We start from the raw sequence: 16,975 nt of genomic DNA, 5'->3' as shown, positions 1-16,975 counted from the left end.
ATTCTTTGAACACTATCAATGTGTACTCCATATAATTATTGGTGATGACTGTGCCATTTTGATTTATTTTACCATTTGCAGATGAGGGATAGGTGTGGATTTACAAAAGAAAGTGCATTCTTTGGACAGATTGTCATGGAATGATGCGTTGCATGCAACAAATATCTCAAAGATTTACGCCAAGGATCTTGACGTATACTGTGATGAAACGAATAGTGAATTCCCTGGTAACCTCTTATGCAATTGGTTCTTCTTGATTCATTAGACATAATGCATCTATGCCTCACACCATCCATAGATCGCCTTTTGTTGGGTCTATTACTTCACTGTGATTTCAGAATATCAAGTCATCGGTTGCAGCTTCCGCTGCGTGTCATCTGGGTGCATTGAAGTTCATCGATTGGCTATGCTACTGATTGCTTGCCTCACGTAGATGGTTCTTCAGTGATATATATGTGAGAAATGTGTTTTGGGTTCTCAATAGGAGAATCAATTTGTCTCATGGTTTCTATGTGACAAAAGTTCTCTATTAGCCATTTTCTTCTATTACATAGTTGAGACTTTTCTTTGTTTCCATCACTTATTGCTTGGGAGGTCATCTTAAACTGCTTGGAGGCTTTAGATCACTATTGCCAGAGATCTCTTTACGTTTAATTGGTGTGATAGAAGATCTCTAACAGTGTCAATTGCCATTTTCTCAAGCATTATTTCTCTGCACGGTTTTGACACTACTACCCATGTGTTTGGTCGCAATTCTCAGCATCAACATTATTAGTTGTGTATCAATGTTTCACGTTGTAGTTGTGTTCATGCACTTGCTATGCCTTCGCACAATATCTATGGGTGCTCATTAAGTAAGCAACTCTCTTTGATTTCTATGCTTAGGTTGAAATTTTAACAAGGTGAATACTAGCTCTAGCGTAGACTTAGAAACATAGTCACTGGGAAGCCACGATTTCCTTCGCGACTTCCTTCTCGACTTCCAATGGTAGAGCGTTCCATTCAACAGTCTTGTGGTGTTCAGATTTGAGAGAGGATTTGGGGTACCATGAATGGCTTTGATTCCACAATAGATAACATAGACTCTAACCTTCAAGGGTTTGGGGGGCATGTGCTGCTATATTCAATTTGTTGTGCAACAGTACCTTAGTTGCACTTATTCAATTCCCGAGATGTTGTTTCAAATTTTTTTCTACTGACAACAAGGAAAGATGTTGAAGGATGTGCCATGGTGGCCGCTAGCGATTTGCAAGGTTAAGTGCTACTGTTAGTTAAAATCACGCTGACAGAGAATGAAAAAAAGATTTTTGATTTCTTGTCTTGTTTTTGGTGCCCACATGACAAAATATGAAGAGGGGAGAGGAGAAGAGTGGAGATGAGGAGAGAGGGCACAGCTAGAGAGCACACCACAAATGACTAATTGTACACTAGATTTAGTTGAAAAAATAGAATATATACAAACCCTTTTAGGGTTCGGGTTAGGGGATCTAACCCTTTCCTTTATAGCACTCTATAAGGTTAGTGCTATGCACATATGATCACGTGATGGTGCTATGCACACATATCACATGATGTTGAGCATGAACTCTCAACACCTTCCCTCAAGATCAACATCATGAAGTAGGCCTTCCCTCAAGATGATGATTCTGGGAAATTGAAGAAGGGCTGAGCATTATATTCCATCACACCCCTTTAATGGGAATGTCCTTCCTCTGTGTCAAACCAAGAGCTTGTCAGTGTGTCTCGAATAGCTCTTTACCAAGTGGTTTGGTAAAGATGTCTGCAACATTCTCTTTGCTATCACAATACTGCAGTGTGATGTCACCAAGTAACACTCTTTCTCTGATGAAGTACTCTCTGACATCAATATGCTTTGTCTTGGAGTGATACACTGGATTCTTGGCCAATGCTTGAGCCGATTGATTATCACAGTATATTGTTGTTGGCTTTGACTCATCAAAGTAATCTGTTTCTGACAATAGTCTTTTGAGCCATATAGCCTCACATGCACCTATAGTGAGTGCTCTATATTCTGCTTCAGTCGAAGACAAAGAAACAGTTGGTTGTTTGTTTGACAACCATGATATAGCACCTTGACTAAGGAAAAATGCATATCCCTGTGTCGATCTCCTGGTTTCATGATCTCTAGCATAGTCAATGTCATAATATCCATGCAACCGTGGATGACTTCCTCTGTATTCTATCCCAAACTATCTTGTACTTCTGATGTATCTCAAGACTCTTTTGGCTGCATTCCAATGAGACTGTTTTGGATTTGCCATAAACTGTGCTAGTGAGCTTACTACATAACAAATATCTGGCCGTGTGGTTGTCAGATATATATAAGAGATCTGATGAGTTGCCTGTAGTATCTGTCATTGACTGTAGGCTTTTCTGAATCTTTAGTAAGTTTCAAACTTTGTTCCATGGGAGTGGCTGCAATCTTGCAATCTGCCATATGAAACTTCTTCAGGAGACTGTCAACATACTTGAGCTGACTCATGAATGTGCTATTTGAATTTCTCCAGAACTCAATTCCAAGACAATAGTGCATAAGTCCAAGATCTTTCATGTCGAGCTCTATAGATAAGTCTTGTTTTAGTTTTCTGATGAAGCTATCCTTGCTTCCTATCACAATCAGATCATCTACGTATAAAAGTGCAATAGTAATGTCTTCCCCTTGAAATTTGTAGTAGAGACTCGTATGATCTGCATTGGACTTCATGTATCCCAGATCAGCAAAATACTTGTCAATTCTGTTGTACCAACTTCTGGGCGCTTGTTTTAATCCATAGAGACTTTTCTTGAGATGGCAAACCTTATTCTCCTTTCCTGGTTCAACATAACCTGCTGGTTGTGGCATGTAGACTTCCTCATCTAGATAACCATTGAGAAATGCATTCTTGACATCAAGATGATACACATTCCATTTGCTGAGTGTCGCTAGTGATATCACGAACCGTATGGAATCCATATTTGCTATTGGAGCATAAGTCTCATCATAGTCTTGACCATATTGTTGTGCAAATCCTTTTGCAACTAATCTAGCTTTGTATCTCTGAATACTGCCATCTGGATTGTACTTCACTTTGTATACCCATTTGTTTGCTATGGCCTTCTTTCTTGGTGGAAGGTCGCATAATTCCCAAGTATTATTCTTATACAAAGCATCCATTTCTTCATTGATAGTAGTTTGCCATTCTAGCTTGTCTACTGCATCTTCGAAGTCTCGGGGCGGTCACTATGTATAAACCCTCTATATCACGTGCGTTCAAGGCCTATATTTAAAGTCCCTTATCTGTAAAAAATTTCATGAATAAAATGTACCCCTTTTCTATACAAATCTGTAGATTTTTTCCAAAACTATTTTAAATAGAAATAAAAAAATCCTTCTGTTGAACTCACGTGATAGGGTTACATATGATGAGTGACCCCCCCGAGTTCGAAGTACACTGGCTCTTCTGTAGCCATGATGGTGGTCATTAGAGCATAGTTGGTGGTTTCACCTGAATTGCTTTGCCTTTTTGAGCATATGTCAATCTGGCTGGTGGTCTGCTTTTCCTAGTAGACCATCTGAGTTGATGTGGCTCTGCGTGGGGTGTTGCTGGCAATTCTTGCTCTTCTTCATCAACCTATTCTGTAGATGACTGTGAAGTCGATGCTTCTATCTCCTGTGTAGGTGAGGTTTTCCATGGCTGAGGAGTATCTGCACATGTGAATTGTCTTTGTATGCCGTGATTTTTGCAAAAGTTCATGAATGCTGAAGACATGTATTCACCTCCTCTATCTGATCTCATGACCTTGATCTTTCTGCCTGTCTAGTTTTCTACCATGGCTTTGAATTCTTGAAATCTAGAAAACACGTCAAATTTCTCTTTCAGAAAGTAGACCCAACAATATCTACTGTAGTCATGGATGAAGGTCAAGTAATAAAATGAACCATTGATGTTGCGGGTCTGCGCATAACCCCATACATCTATATGTATCAAATCAAGAATACCTCATGCATGAGAGGTACTTCTAACAAATTGGTTCGCTTTTGTTTGCTAAAGCAACATGCTTCACAAACTTTTCCAAGAAACTGTAACTTCAGAATCCCAATTGCCATATTTTGATTCCTGAGATCTGACAAGTACTTGAAGTTGACATGACCATATCTCTTGTGCCATTTTGCAGATAGCGGCATCTGTTGTGGTTGTGCTGACATGGCATGCTTATCTGGTACTGTTGCTAGCATTCTGTATAAGCATCCTTCTTTGACACCTTTTGCTACTAGCTGACATCTTTTGGATTTGTCTCTGATAGTGCATTCATCACCGTCGAAGATGACTTTGTAATTGTGTTCCATCATTTGACCTACTGACAAGAGGTTTTTGCTGAGCTTTAGAACATAGAGCACATCTTTGACTAATCCTTTTGTACCAGTGAAATTGTTCATAGGGATAACACCTATCCCTTGAACTGGATTCGGTGTACTGTCTGCTGTGTAGATGATATTTTTATGTCCTTCTAATGGTTTCATCTCTGTGAACCATTCCTAATGATTTGTCATATGAGATGATGTGCCGCTGTCGATGTACCAAGGATCCTGTTCCACTTGGTCAACTTGATAGCTGTAATCCTCTTTGGGATTGAAATCAGTGTCTAGGTACATGTCTAGGTACACTGTATCAGTCTGATGCAATTCCTCACTTGCAAGAAACATATTTCCATGTTCATTTGCAAAATGACTCTGACTAGAATGTCCACCATGATGATTTCCTCTGCCTTGGGAATTCTCTCGATTACTGCTGGATTGATCGCCTTGGTCGTATTGCTTCTTGCGGCAATCTCTTTCATAGTGTCCAAACTTGTGACAATAGTTGCATTGAATGTTTGACACATTGGTGGATGCATTCCCTCGTCCTTGAAATCTTCCTCAATCGGAATGATTTTCTTTTTGCTGATTCTGATGTTGTTGAGGATGATGCTGATGCTGATTTTGACTTTGATTTTGTGGATGATGACCACTTTTTTGGTATGATCTACCTCTGCCTTTGCCTTTGCCTCAGCTTCTGTCTGAAGCTGTGAATGCATGATCATTAGAATGACCTTTACGTGCTTGAATGGCCTGAGTGCTGAGTTCTTCACCAAGTAGAACTGACTAAAGTTCTTCCAGTGTTGGAATTTGCTGTTGGATGGCAATACTTTGGACTAGATTCTTGTATCCCTCTCCTAGTCCATTCAGGATTACTTGAACCAATTCTGAGGGGTTCATAGTCTCTCTTGCTGCTGCAAGTTGATTGTTGTAGTCTTTTATGCGAAGTACATAAGCATGACCAGTTTCACTGGTGTTGCGGAAACTCTGGTTGATCTGGTTTCTCAGGGTGAGAATCCTAGATGTGTTCTTAGACTCGTAAAGAGCTACGAACATATCCCATGCTTCTTTTGATGTCTTGACTGTGTTGAGCTGTCCTAGCATGACATCTTGCACATTCTGCTTGATCAGGTGATAGGCATACTTGTCTTTCTTATCCCATTCTGCTTGAGCTCGGGCAATGGAAGGATCTCCTACTGGTGCAAAAACTATTTGTGTAGATGTAGATCCTGATGTAGATCCCGTTGCTGGTGCTGTGACAACAAATGGAGTAGAGCTACTGGTAGCTGGATCTTCCAATGGTCTAGGTGTAGACCCATCAACATACTCCCATTTGTCCTGAAGCACAAGAATGGTCTCCATTTAGTATTTCCATGTACCGTAATTAGAGTTGTCTAACTTAGCAGATGCCTCTAGATTGAGGTTGCTAGTCGACATGGTGCAAGAAATGTATTCAAAAGTGTCGTGAAGATCTTTGTATGAATCAACTGCGAATACACTGAATATGCCAAGTGAAATCTCTAAACCGTCGGTGACGATAGAACTGCAATACATAAAATCTGATCTGTATTACAAGGGTTGTGGCAATGATGCCGGGAATAGCCAAGAGGCTTTACAAGGCTGAAATGATGTGCACGATGCCGTGAGATAGCTGAATAGGCTTTACAATGGTGGCATGTGTGTGTGAAATCAAATGCTATCTGCCCATTGAATCAATATGCAATGCCAACTCTGAAGTTTGCTCACTGAACTAATGAATGTAACGTTTTAGGTAATGTAATGATGTGAAATCATATGTGAGCATATGGACTGACTCCGAGCAGGTACTAGTTGGGAATTTCGGGCATGGCTTAGATTGGCAACTTAGGGAAATTCAAAGCATCCCCTCTATGACGATCTAGTCTACTCTGATCTAGATCTAAACCAACCGTCGATCGATGAAAGAACAATAAATAATTCCTTTTCTTTTGTTCTTTTTAAGTGTTGGGTTAGATGCGTCGATGTAGAGGAAAATGTGCATGAAGGAAGTGGTTTTGTCAGCGAGGCTCAAATGTGAGTGTAACTTGCATCGAAATGTGCGCGTGATGTGACGAGCACATAGAGCACGAAAAACGAGCGACTTTCCTTTTTGGTGCACCCTCAAATTCTTCCTCGATCAAGAGATACGACTTGATCTAGGTGGAGGGGCAAAAGGAATGCAAATAGCTCTCAATGATGATGTGTCATTGTGAGTCACATGTAGTGATGATGTGGCACTATACCTAGCAAGAGGTGTGCCAGTGGAGCCTTGTGCTGAGGTGGCAGGAGTGGTCATATGACGTGACTGTGAAGCACTGTGTGTGCCTACAGAGGTCAGTGCTAATTGGTGGACAATTGAGGTGGCACTGCTGAGGTGGCACAGATGATGATGTCAACAGATGACATGGTAATGCTGATGTGGTAAGATGATGTGTCACTGATGATGTGGCCTGATGATGTGGTAGGATGATGTGTCTTGATGATGTGGCAATGGTGATGTGTCCTGATGATGTGGTAGTGGTGATGTGGCAGATGATGTTGGTATGCTGATGTGGTTGCCTATGTGGCACTGATGACATGGCAGTTGAGGAGCAGTTGAGCTAGCTTGTTGACGTGAAAGGATGACGTGGCTGATAAGGATTGTTGATATGGTAGTCGACTGCCATGTGTCAGCTAGATGATGTGGCATAATGCTAGGGGAGATGATGTGGCATGCAGGTTGCCAGGTGCTGATGTGGCATGATAAGATAAGGTTGCCATGTGGTAAAACTTTGACCACTGACCAAACTAGGTTCCAATGACGTAACTTGGGCAAGACCTATCTGCCACATGTCGAAACACGAGGCACCAAAATCTATCAAAGATTCTGATAGAATCTTCAGGATTCCGTCGTCTTCTCCATTGATGGAGGTGGCCTGTTGGGTCTCACGGCCCATTAGAGGCATAGCTGATTAGAGATTTGGAGGAGTCGTCGAAGGAGCTCCTTTGTCGATGGCGCAGCCTATGCAGACTATGCAGACTGCAGGGTTAAGGCACTGGTTTCTGTGAAGGTGGAAAGTTTGAAGGCCTGGCATTGTGCGAGGAGGAGCCATTGGTGCTAGTGTTGGCGCTGTCCACTAGCTTTTCGACTAGTGTGGTGTGGTGATCCTTCATTGTTGGAGGAGCTAGCACTGTGTGTGCTATTGGAGAGGTCATCGGGCTGTGAGCGTTGAGTCACTTGCATGGAGCTGCCTAGAGCATGGATTGTAGGAGCTACAGTAGGTCACAACTCCACAATATGCAAATCTGTCAATAGATTTAGAGTTGGAGAGGTCTGTGGCAGCCCATGAAGATGCGCTGGCTGTAGAGTCGACTGATGAAGAGGCTCTTGGAGCATCCCGCTAAAGTCGCCTTTAATTGTAGGAAGCCTGTGAGTCGCTCTTGCTGGAGACGTAGCTTGTTCGAAAGGTGAGAGCAAGTGAGTCAATGTGAGCAAGGAGGTGGCCTTGGAGCAAAAGCCTTGGATGCATTACGTGCTGAAGGCTGAAACTCGTAGGAGGCTTTGCCTTAGGAACCTCTCTAATGTCATGAGTGGCCTCTGGTTTGCAGTGGAGTTTTGGAGCATGATGAAGCTCGTAGATGCATTGTAGAAGCTCTCTTTAGTCACTGGAGAGTCGAGACTAAGGGTAGAAGCAAAGGCTCTCTCTCACATAAAGTGCAAACTGAAATCTCTCTCAGACAAGAGATCTCTCAGTAGAAATCTCTCAATGGAAGAGATGTATCTCAGTTCTCTCTTTCTCTCTCAATGAAATGAATGGAAATTCCTCTCAAATGGATGGAAATTTTCTCTCACCGGAAGTGGACCCTCACAGAGAACACTTAAGAGAACTCTCAATCTCACAATCTCTAACACACTCTCAAGAATCACAATGCCTCAGCGGAAGGCAAGGGAGCTCTGATACCATGACAAAATATGAAGAGGGGAGAGGAGAAGAGTGGAGATGAGGAGAGAGGGCATTGCTAGAACACCACAAATGACTAATTGTACACTAGATTTAATTGAAAAAATAGAATATATATAAACCCTTTTAGGGTTAGGGTTAGGGAATCTAACCCTTTCTTTTATAGCACTCTATAAGGTTAGTGCTATGCACATATGATCACGTGATGGTGCTATGCACACATGATCACATGATGTTGAGCGTGAACTCTCAACACACAGAGAAGCAATCTTCAGTGTTATCTCTAGTGATTTGAAGTCAATGGATGTTTTGACAATGGAGGATATGCTATTTCAAATTGGGAAAAAATTTGGAGGGTCTCGTAGGGAAGAATAAGAAGTGGCTATCTTAGAGAGGATGGTAGATTAGAGAGCATTCACAGAGCCACATTTACAAGCAGGAGATGACGCCCTAATAGGACACACAAATCTACTTTCGATTTTACATGCATAACAATATTCCAGTGATGCAATGGAAGCACTACTTAGTAGATGGTTATCATTTATGGAGTGAGTCATATACTTTATTACAATGAATAATTCCATTGGAGGAAACTAGATTTATTCTTGCAAAAAACAAATCACTTGACATAGATGAAATGAAATGCTTGAAAGCCTTCATTAAACATCTTCAAAGTATGATACAGAAATATCCTGAGCAATCAACTAAGAATTTGGAGACAAAAATCAATTAAAGCACTTATCCAATCTTTAGAAAGACAAGAAAACTTAATGAGTATTGAATATTGTGAATCCTTTTGGTCGGAACAAGCTAGGTCACCAAGTTTTCCTTTGGATATAAATATGTTAGTAGATATGGAGGAAGCAGAGGAATGCATTTTACCATAAAAATATTGTGGCAGGAAGGGAGACAAACCATTACCATAGTTTATACCATCTAATGAGATTGAAAAGGGTCTATTTGTTGCAGTTTGGGCATCTGATCCAGGTTTAGAGTTGGATGACCAAGGTGGCCCAATTTGGGTTGCAAAGGTTGCTAAGATAGAAAGAAATGAGAAGGGAATTCCTATAACATTCACAGCTCTATGGTATGAACCAAAGCCATTGAAAAATCTCCCAAGAAGATATACAATAAAACAACTCTATGAGGGATGCTTGCAAAAGAAATGTGAATGGGTTCCAAATAATGAGGGATTAACAGAGGTGGAAGTCAGTAGCATTATTCATTGCTAGAAATCGAGGACACGAAGTTTTAAACAGAAGCATGGATATAATGTTGAAAAATGTATCAAAATCCATGATCCAAGTTGCGTCCATATTAAACATCATTTGGCAAGACTTGACCCATCAAGCGCAAATACATTACATGAATCCGATGACTCTAAATGAGATTTAGATGCATAAGATAATGTTTTGTGTGCTTTTTTCCATACAAATGGTGTATCTATACACCACCAATAAGATAATGTATTGTATGCTTTGTTTTTCAAAAAAAGGGTGTTCTATACACCACTTATATATTGAATTCAACAAACTCTTTTTTTTCAAAAAAATGGTGTATCTATACACCACTTATATGTTGAATTCAACAAACTCTTTTCATATGGTGTCATATTTTTACTTTATCACCATAGTGTTAAAATTGAACTAGAGTTAGGGGAACACTATTATTATTATTATAGTTATTGGATGAGGACACCATGCACAAGTTTGGGAATTATAGCTTCATTAAGCCATATTTTTTTTATTAGAGGTCACCACTTGACTTTTTATCTTAATAAGGCCATATTTGTATATAAGTGACCCATTTAGTCTCCATTTAGTGCTCTAAAAAACCCAATTTTTGAGCTCACTAAGTGAAGTTGAGTGGAGAGGATATGCTCCAAAAAAAAGTCCAAACCAGGAGAGAAAGTCCAAAAATTTTGAATAGTGTGTTCCAATGACACATGGTGATATGAAAATGTCTTTGGTTCATGGCTTCCCAATCTCATTGAAGATCACCAAAACAATTATGTGTGGAGCAAGAAATTCAAAATGTGGGAGCACGCCAACTTCATGGCACCATTAAAGATTAATGCAAGTGGTGCCTTCTCACACAGGCTAGCATAGTAGAGTCATTGGATACTCTATATTTGCAATAGTACATACACAACCTATGATTCAATCAAAAAATACCACAAATGATAGTGGTTGAAAGCTATAATCTCAATATTACTTGAAAATTATACAAGACACCTTCCATATTAATCACCTTCCACATATGCTTCTCATGCTACAGCCAGAAATGTTTTTTGAAGGTGCTTCATTGTACTTGGCTTCTTTATCGTCACAAGCTATCCAACTTTAAGTGCTTTAGAATGTCTCATGAGAACCATAGGTCCATTTCATGAAGAAGGGGCTATTAATTGTGGATGATGACATATTAAGCCTTGTGATATTTTAAGCTAGTTAAGCTATGTTGAGTAATCCCTTGAATTATAGCCAAGGGTTTCTTTTGGATGTACTATTATTGGCTCTTTGCTTTTGGAGTATATTTAATTATAAATACTCTAGATGGGAAGTAAGAGCCACCATCTAGAGGGGGCAGATTGGATCCCATGTGGCATCATTCTCTTTAGTCTCTCTCCATTCCTCTTCCTATTCTTTCCCTCATGGTGTCTAAGTTCTTGGTCATTCATGAATTTGTAGTATGATTAGTCTCTATTTTTATAAAAATAATGAATACTAAGACGTGGGCTACTAATTGTGTATGAGGACATATTAAGCCTTGTGATATCTTGAGCTAATGAAGCTATGTTGTGAGAAATCCTTCCAATAATAGACAAGTGATTATTTTGGATGTAATATTATTATATCTTTGCTTTTAAAATATACAACTATAAATAATCTAGGTGGGAAGCAACTACCTGTGAGAAAACATGCATGCCATAGGATTGATGGAGCGTTCTAAGGTGGTTGGAACCTATGTGGAGACATGATGAAGAGAGTGCTCATGACATTTACCTCAAGTCAATTAGGTTCCAAGATAGATTAGCTTGGACTCATAAACATAATCTTGAGTGAATGTGCATTTCTCATATTCAACAATACATCATAGGCCTCTTATATAGAGAGTGCCCATTGAATAGTCAACACTTGTGGGATCCTCTGATCCACATCTCTCCTTGTGGATATCCTTGCTCTACATCTTCACACCATGTAGTCCACATCCTAGGGTGGCTACTTTAATTCTTTCCTATACCATACCTTAGCCTTTAATCTATGTGCTCATGGCACCATTACTCTCAACACCTCCCCTTGGTGCCATGATCCTTTGGCTACTGCAAGGTGGTCAAATGTGAGTTACAAAAATATAGGCTAAAGGTGGAAAGGCTTTTGCTTCTCAATACATGTTTTTGTCATTCTGCTCATGGCTTGATGATGACTCCACGTAGTTGACCTACTGGTTCTTCAATCTACAATATTCTTCCTTGTGTCCCAGCTTCTTGCAATGGTGACACTTTGGTTTGTTCTTTAGTCTGTAGTCACCATCCTTCTGCAATGGTAGCACTTCGTTGATGTTATATTGAACAATGCTTGTTCTTCATTATAGCTATTGCATGTTGATGTAGATGTCTATGTCGATGTCGATGCCTTCAACTCTTTCTTTTTCAAGAAGAAAGGATACACATTCCTCAAACTTTGGATCTGGCAAATTCTTCAAAGTGGTTGTCAATGCACTGTACTCTACAGGCATGCTTTTAAGGAGAATTGCAAGTGCATCTTTTTCCCCTACTTTTGCATTTATGCCTTCTAGTTGGGTCATAATGCTTTTGATTTTGTTCACAAATTGTGCCATGGATTCATTGAAGTTCATGTGCAAACCATAGAATTCAATCTTAAGACGAATTTCTTGGTTTTTGGATTTTGCACCAAACACTGTGTTCAACTCATCCCATGCATCTTTGGCATGATCCTTGGAGTCTATATGATGAATTATGTTTGGATGCAAGTGCAAACCAATGAGTGATAGTGCTGCTTCGGTCTTTTTCCTTCCAAGCATCAATGTCCTCTTTTACAATCTTCCAAAGCCTTTGATGCATCAAGAGATACCTCATTTGTGTAGACCAGGTGTGAAATCCTTCCCCAGTGAACTTCTCAGCGATTGGGGTGTGTATTGCCATTGCAAGGGTCTTACTAGTTGAAGATACTTTCAAATCTAGCAGTGTCTAATTGCATACAGAAAATCTAAGCTGACAGACGTGTAGAGCTCAAAAAATTGGTTATTTTTCCTTTTTGGAGTGCATGTAAATTCTTTCTGGATTGAGAGTTATGGCTTGTCGAAGTTTTTATGAAGAAAGAGTGGGCATAATGAGGTGGCACAAAGAGTCACATGCTGCTTACAAACTAGTGCTTGGCAAGGGGTTACTGTGCTGAGGTGGCCTTGTGCCATGTGGCAGTCTTTTAACCCGAGGGTAAACAAACTTAACTATGGTTAGTTGTAGGTTGAGTTGGTCCTATCTGCCATGTGTCAACCTTACCTAACCTCACCTCCAAGGGTTTACTTGACTAACTCTATGTGCCATGCATCATTTTTTGGTGAGACCTTGGAAAATTTTGGATTTCTAAGGATGGCGACATCTCTGAGATTTTCATCGATGGTCCATCTTGCTGGATGGAGAAGTTGGCATATGGAGGCACCATTTGGAGTGGTAGAAGGCGATTTGAGAGCTATGTCTCATTGATTGTCACCAACGATGCAGTGCTTATGTTGTTATCCACCTCGGTGAGTTGTGTCATCCATTGTAGGAGGCTGATAATGTATGCCTTGCCGCTACTATTGTGGTTCACTAGAGTCAAGAAGCTGAGTCACAGTTTCTTCTATGGTGTAGCTCTGGCTGGACCAGGCGGTGTTGTGGCATGGCTTTTGGTCGCTATAGGGTCCTCGTTCAAGTGGAGGTCGTCTTCTTAGGCTTGCTTATAGGAGCTTTAAAGGTTGGAGCTATGGTAGCTGTGGGAGGCCCGTGTGCTATTGATGAAGAGCTTCTCTATCCCAGCTTCCACGAGCCCATACAATGCTCCTCTGAGTCCCAAGAGTCTCTTGTACCTCCAACAATAGCTGGTTCCTACGGCGGCAGCTGGCTATTGTAGAGCCTTAGTTTGTCTGCTATGGATGCTTAGCAGCCTTAGTCGAGCACCCTGCCTGTATGGCTTGCCTTGCTTATGAGTAGCAAGTCGACTGCTGCTGCTTAGTTGCTGCCACCTTGCTTAATCGGATGCTGGAGTTGTAGGTCTACTATGTGAGCCCTATAGGAGTCTTGTAGAAGTCGCTTGATAGCTAGGCCGATAGATAGGTCATCAATGGAGGCTATGGTTCTCTCTATTTTCAAACTGAATACCTCTCTCTCAGAAGAAGATATGAGAGCAACATCTCTCTCTCAATGAAAACACTCAAAGAACTCTCTCTTTCTCTCTCACAAAAGATTATGAAGGAATCACTCTCTTTCAGAATGGGAAGACGGAAATTTCATAAGAACTCTCCTTCATAAAAACATCAAGAAACCAAGAAGGAACTCTCCATCTAAAACTAAAACTAACCTAGGAGAACTCATGAGCTCCTAAGGCATGCCTATAAGTGATCTTACCAGACTAGACCTAAGCTCTAATACTATGAGAAAACATGCGTGCCTCAGGATCGATGGAGTGCTCTAAGGTGGATGGAACCTATGTGGAGACATGATGATGACATGTACCTCAAGTCAATTAGGTTCCAAGATATATTAGCTTGGACTCATAAACAGAATCTTGAGTGAATGTGCATTTCTTAGATTCAACAATACATGATAGGCCTCTTATATGGAGAGTTCCCTTTGAATAGTCAACACTTGTGGGATCCCCTGATCCACATCTCTCCTTGTGGATATCCTTGATCCACATCTTCACATCATGTAGTCCACATCCTAGGGTGGCTACTTTAATTCTTTCCTATACCATACCTTAGCCTTTAATCTATGTGCTCATGGCACCCTAACTCTCAATACTATCTGTAAGAAAATAATACGTCTGTGCTCAACAGATAACACGATCTCGTACGCAAGAGAGAAAACAAGATAGTATGGTGAATCAAAAATTTGATTACTGTAGAACTGATACAATAGATGGCGCTGCCTCCCAACCATGCGCTCTTGTGAAATTCATTATTTTATAGCATTGGCCCATGGACATATAGCATGCACTGTGCGACACCTCAATCAGTACCCTTGCACTAACTTCAAGTCTCATAATTAGTTCCATCACCTATACTTAAGCTGTCAATTACATTAGTTTATTAAAAATCAATTGAATGAATCACCAAATCATCTGATCCCAATATAATTGTGCTGAAAGTATAATAATCAAGCACAACAAAAATAACACTAGAAACATCAATATTAACATGGAATCAGCCACAATATTAACCATCTAGCATGGCAGAAAACTATAAGCTAGTTAGGCATCCCCAACAAAACTATGCAAAGCATCAACTAGGACTCCTACTGCATTTGGTACATTCCTATGGAATACTTTGCCATAGTCACACTTGATTAAAATAAAATAATGTCCATAGCAAGAAATATCAAAAATATAATTTTTGTAACATCCCCCTTACTTGGATTGCGATTGACCATAGTTGTGTGTTTGATTATAGGAGCTGATGAGGTTTGGAAAAGTTTGAAAGAACCCCTCGGGATTCCACTAAGCATCATCTCTCGGATGGTTCCTAAACTTGAGAAAATATTTCAATTGTGATCAATGATGGATTAGATTTAGGTATCATCACTGAGATGGTCAAAAAGTAACATTAAAGTATCTTAAAGTCTCTCATTAACCAAGAGATAGTTATCTTATATCAATAGAACTACTATTCTACATTCATTCAATGCCCATGTTACTTGAGGTATAAGCCCAAGCATTACACTTGTCATATTTCTCAACATCCGTACTGTCCCATACCAATATGATTGAGAAACAAAAACAAATATAAGACTTCAGTCTTTAAGTCTTTTCCCAACTATGTGAGTAACAATAAGTAACATATATTAATTTGTGGCAAGCAGAAAAATACATGTACATAATTGTCCGATCACACTTTAAAGTTTTTTAATCTAACTTTGTAGCTAGTAATGATCCAATATATATTTTCTTCAACTACTAGAAAATATATAGAAGACATTATCTACTATACCAACTTTTGCTTGTAATATCACAAAGAAACTATGAAATCTGTAGTTCTTGCTAACATTGATTGATCCCCCTCTGGCTTAGCAAGAATGTCATCATGTTATCTAAACCAACCATATGGTTATTCTTCTCTTTACTTTCCTCCAATTCAGTTGAAAAATTTCGACATGGCATACCATATATGTCATGCAATAGTATTTCTTATGTTCCTTTGAGAATTCAAAGAAATATTTTTCAATCTTTAAAGGAGAATGGTTATTCAATTATGAAAGTTTTAGCTCACCTACATAATCCTATATTATATTGTTTAGAATACCATAATTTTTTCTTGTTTTTGTAATATGGTCTATCATAAAAACAAGTGAAAGAGAAAAACGGCTTCGACTAGCAATGGCAGTAGTAGTGATAGGGTTTTGGCCAGCTTAGCCACCACTGTGGCAAACCCAACCTCAAAGCTCAAGATATCGAGGGACCTATGCTCAATCACTATGTGGACACAAGAAGTTGTAGAGGAACCATGCTCAACATCATGTGATCATTGCACATAGCACTAACCCAATAGAGTGCTATAAAGGAAAGGGTTAGATGCCTTAGCCCTAACCCTAAAAGGGTTTGTATATATTCTACATTTTCAACTAAATCTAGTATACAGTTAGTCATTTGTGGTGAGCTCTTCTCTTCTCACCTCCACTCTTCTCCTCTCCCCTCTTCATATTTTAACATGGTATCAGAGCATCGTTCTGCCTTCCATTGAGGTGTCATCCTTCTTGTGAGAGCATCGAGATCATCGTGTGAGAGATTTAGAGATTGAGTGATTGAGTTTCCATCTTTCACTTTGATGAGTGATAGAAAATTTCTATTCATTGAGAGAAAAATTTTGTCCATGTTAGATAGAGAGTTCCGTCCATCTAGTTCAAGAGTTCTTTGAGAGATTGTGTGAGAGAGAGAGTTCATGAGGGACTGAAGTTTTCATTGAGAGATTCTTGTGAGAGAGAGGTATTCTTACTTAGAGAAATCTCTCTATTATTGTTCTTTGAGAGAGAAAAGATCTGAGCTCTTGCAACGACTCTTACAAGAGATTGTGTGAGAGAGAAAGGTTCTTGTTCCTCCTCCGTAATGTTCCATTTTTAGTTCAGCTGTAGAAGAATCCATAGACACAAGAGCATTGACAGAATTCTATACCTCATGGACCTTCTGCTCCTCCATCTGAGCTTGCATTAGGCCTGCAACTCCAACTAAGGCTTCCAAGAGGGGTGAGACGCTTGAAGGCAGCCCATAAACTAGCAACTCGACTGAATAGAGCTACGCCCTCCAAATGGTGACTCCTACATACCGCTCTACCCTTGGAGCTAACTTGAAGACTCCACAACTCCCTGTCGTAGTTCTCGAGCCATGCAATAGAGCACCGGCTCCTCAAAGATTCAAGCGACTCAAGCGGCCCTCTACACCCACCAACAAAC

This window comes from Dipteris shenzhenensis, chromosome 32, assembly GCF_047967505.1.
Source record: "Dipteris shenzhenensis isolate YYH24624 ecotype China chromosome 32, Dip_SZ_1.0, whole genome shotgun sequence".
In the NCBI taxonomy this organism is placed as follows: Eukaryota; Viridiplantae; Streptophyta; class Polypodiopsida; order Gleicheniales; family Dipteridaceae; genus Dipteris; species Dipteris shenzhenensis.
This window is presented reverse-complemented; position numbering follows the sequence as displayed.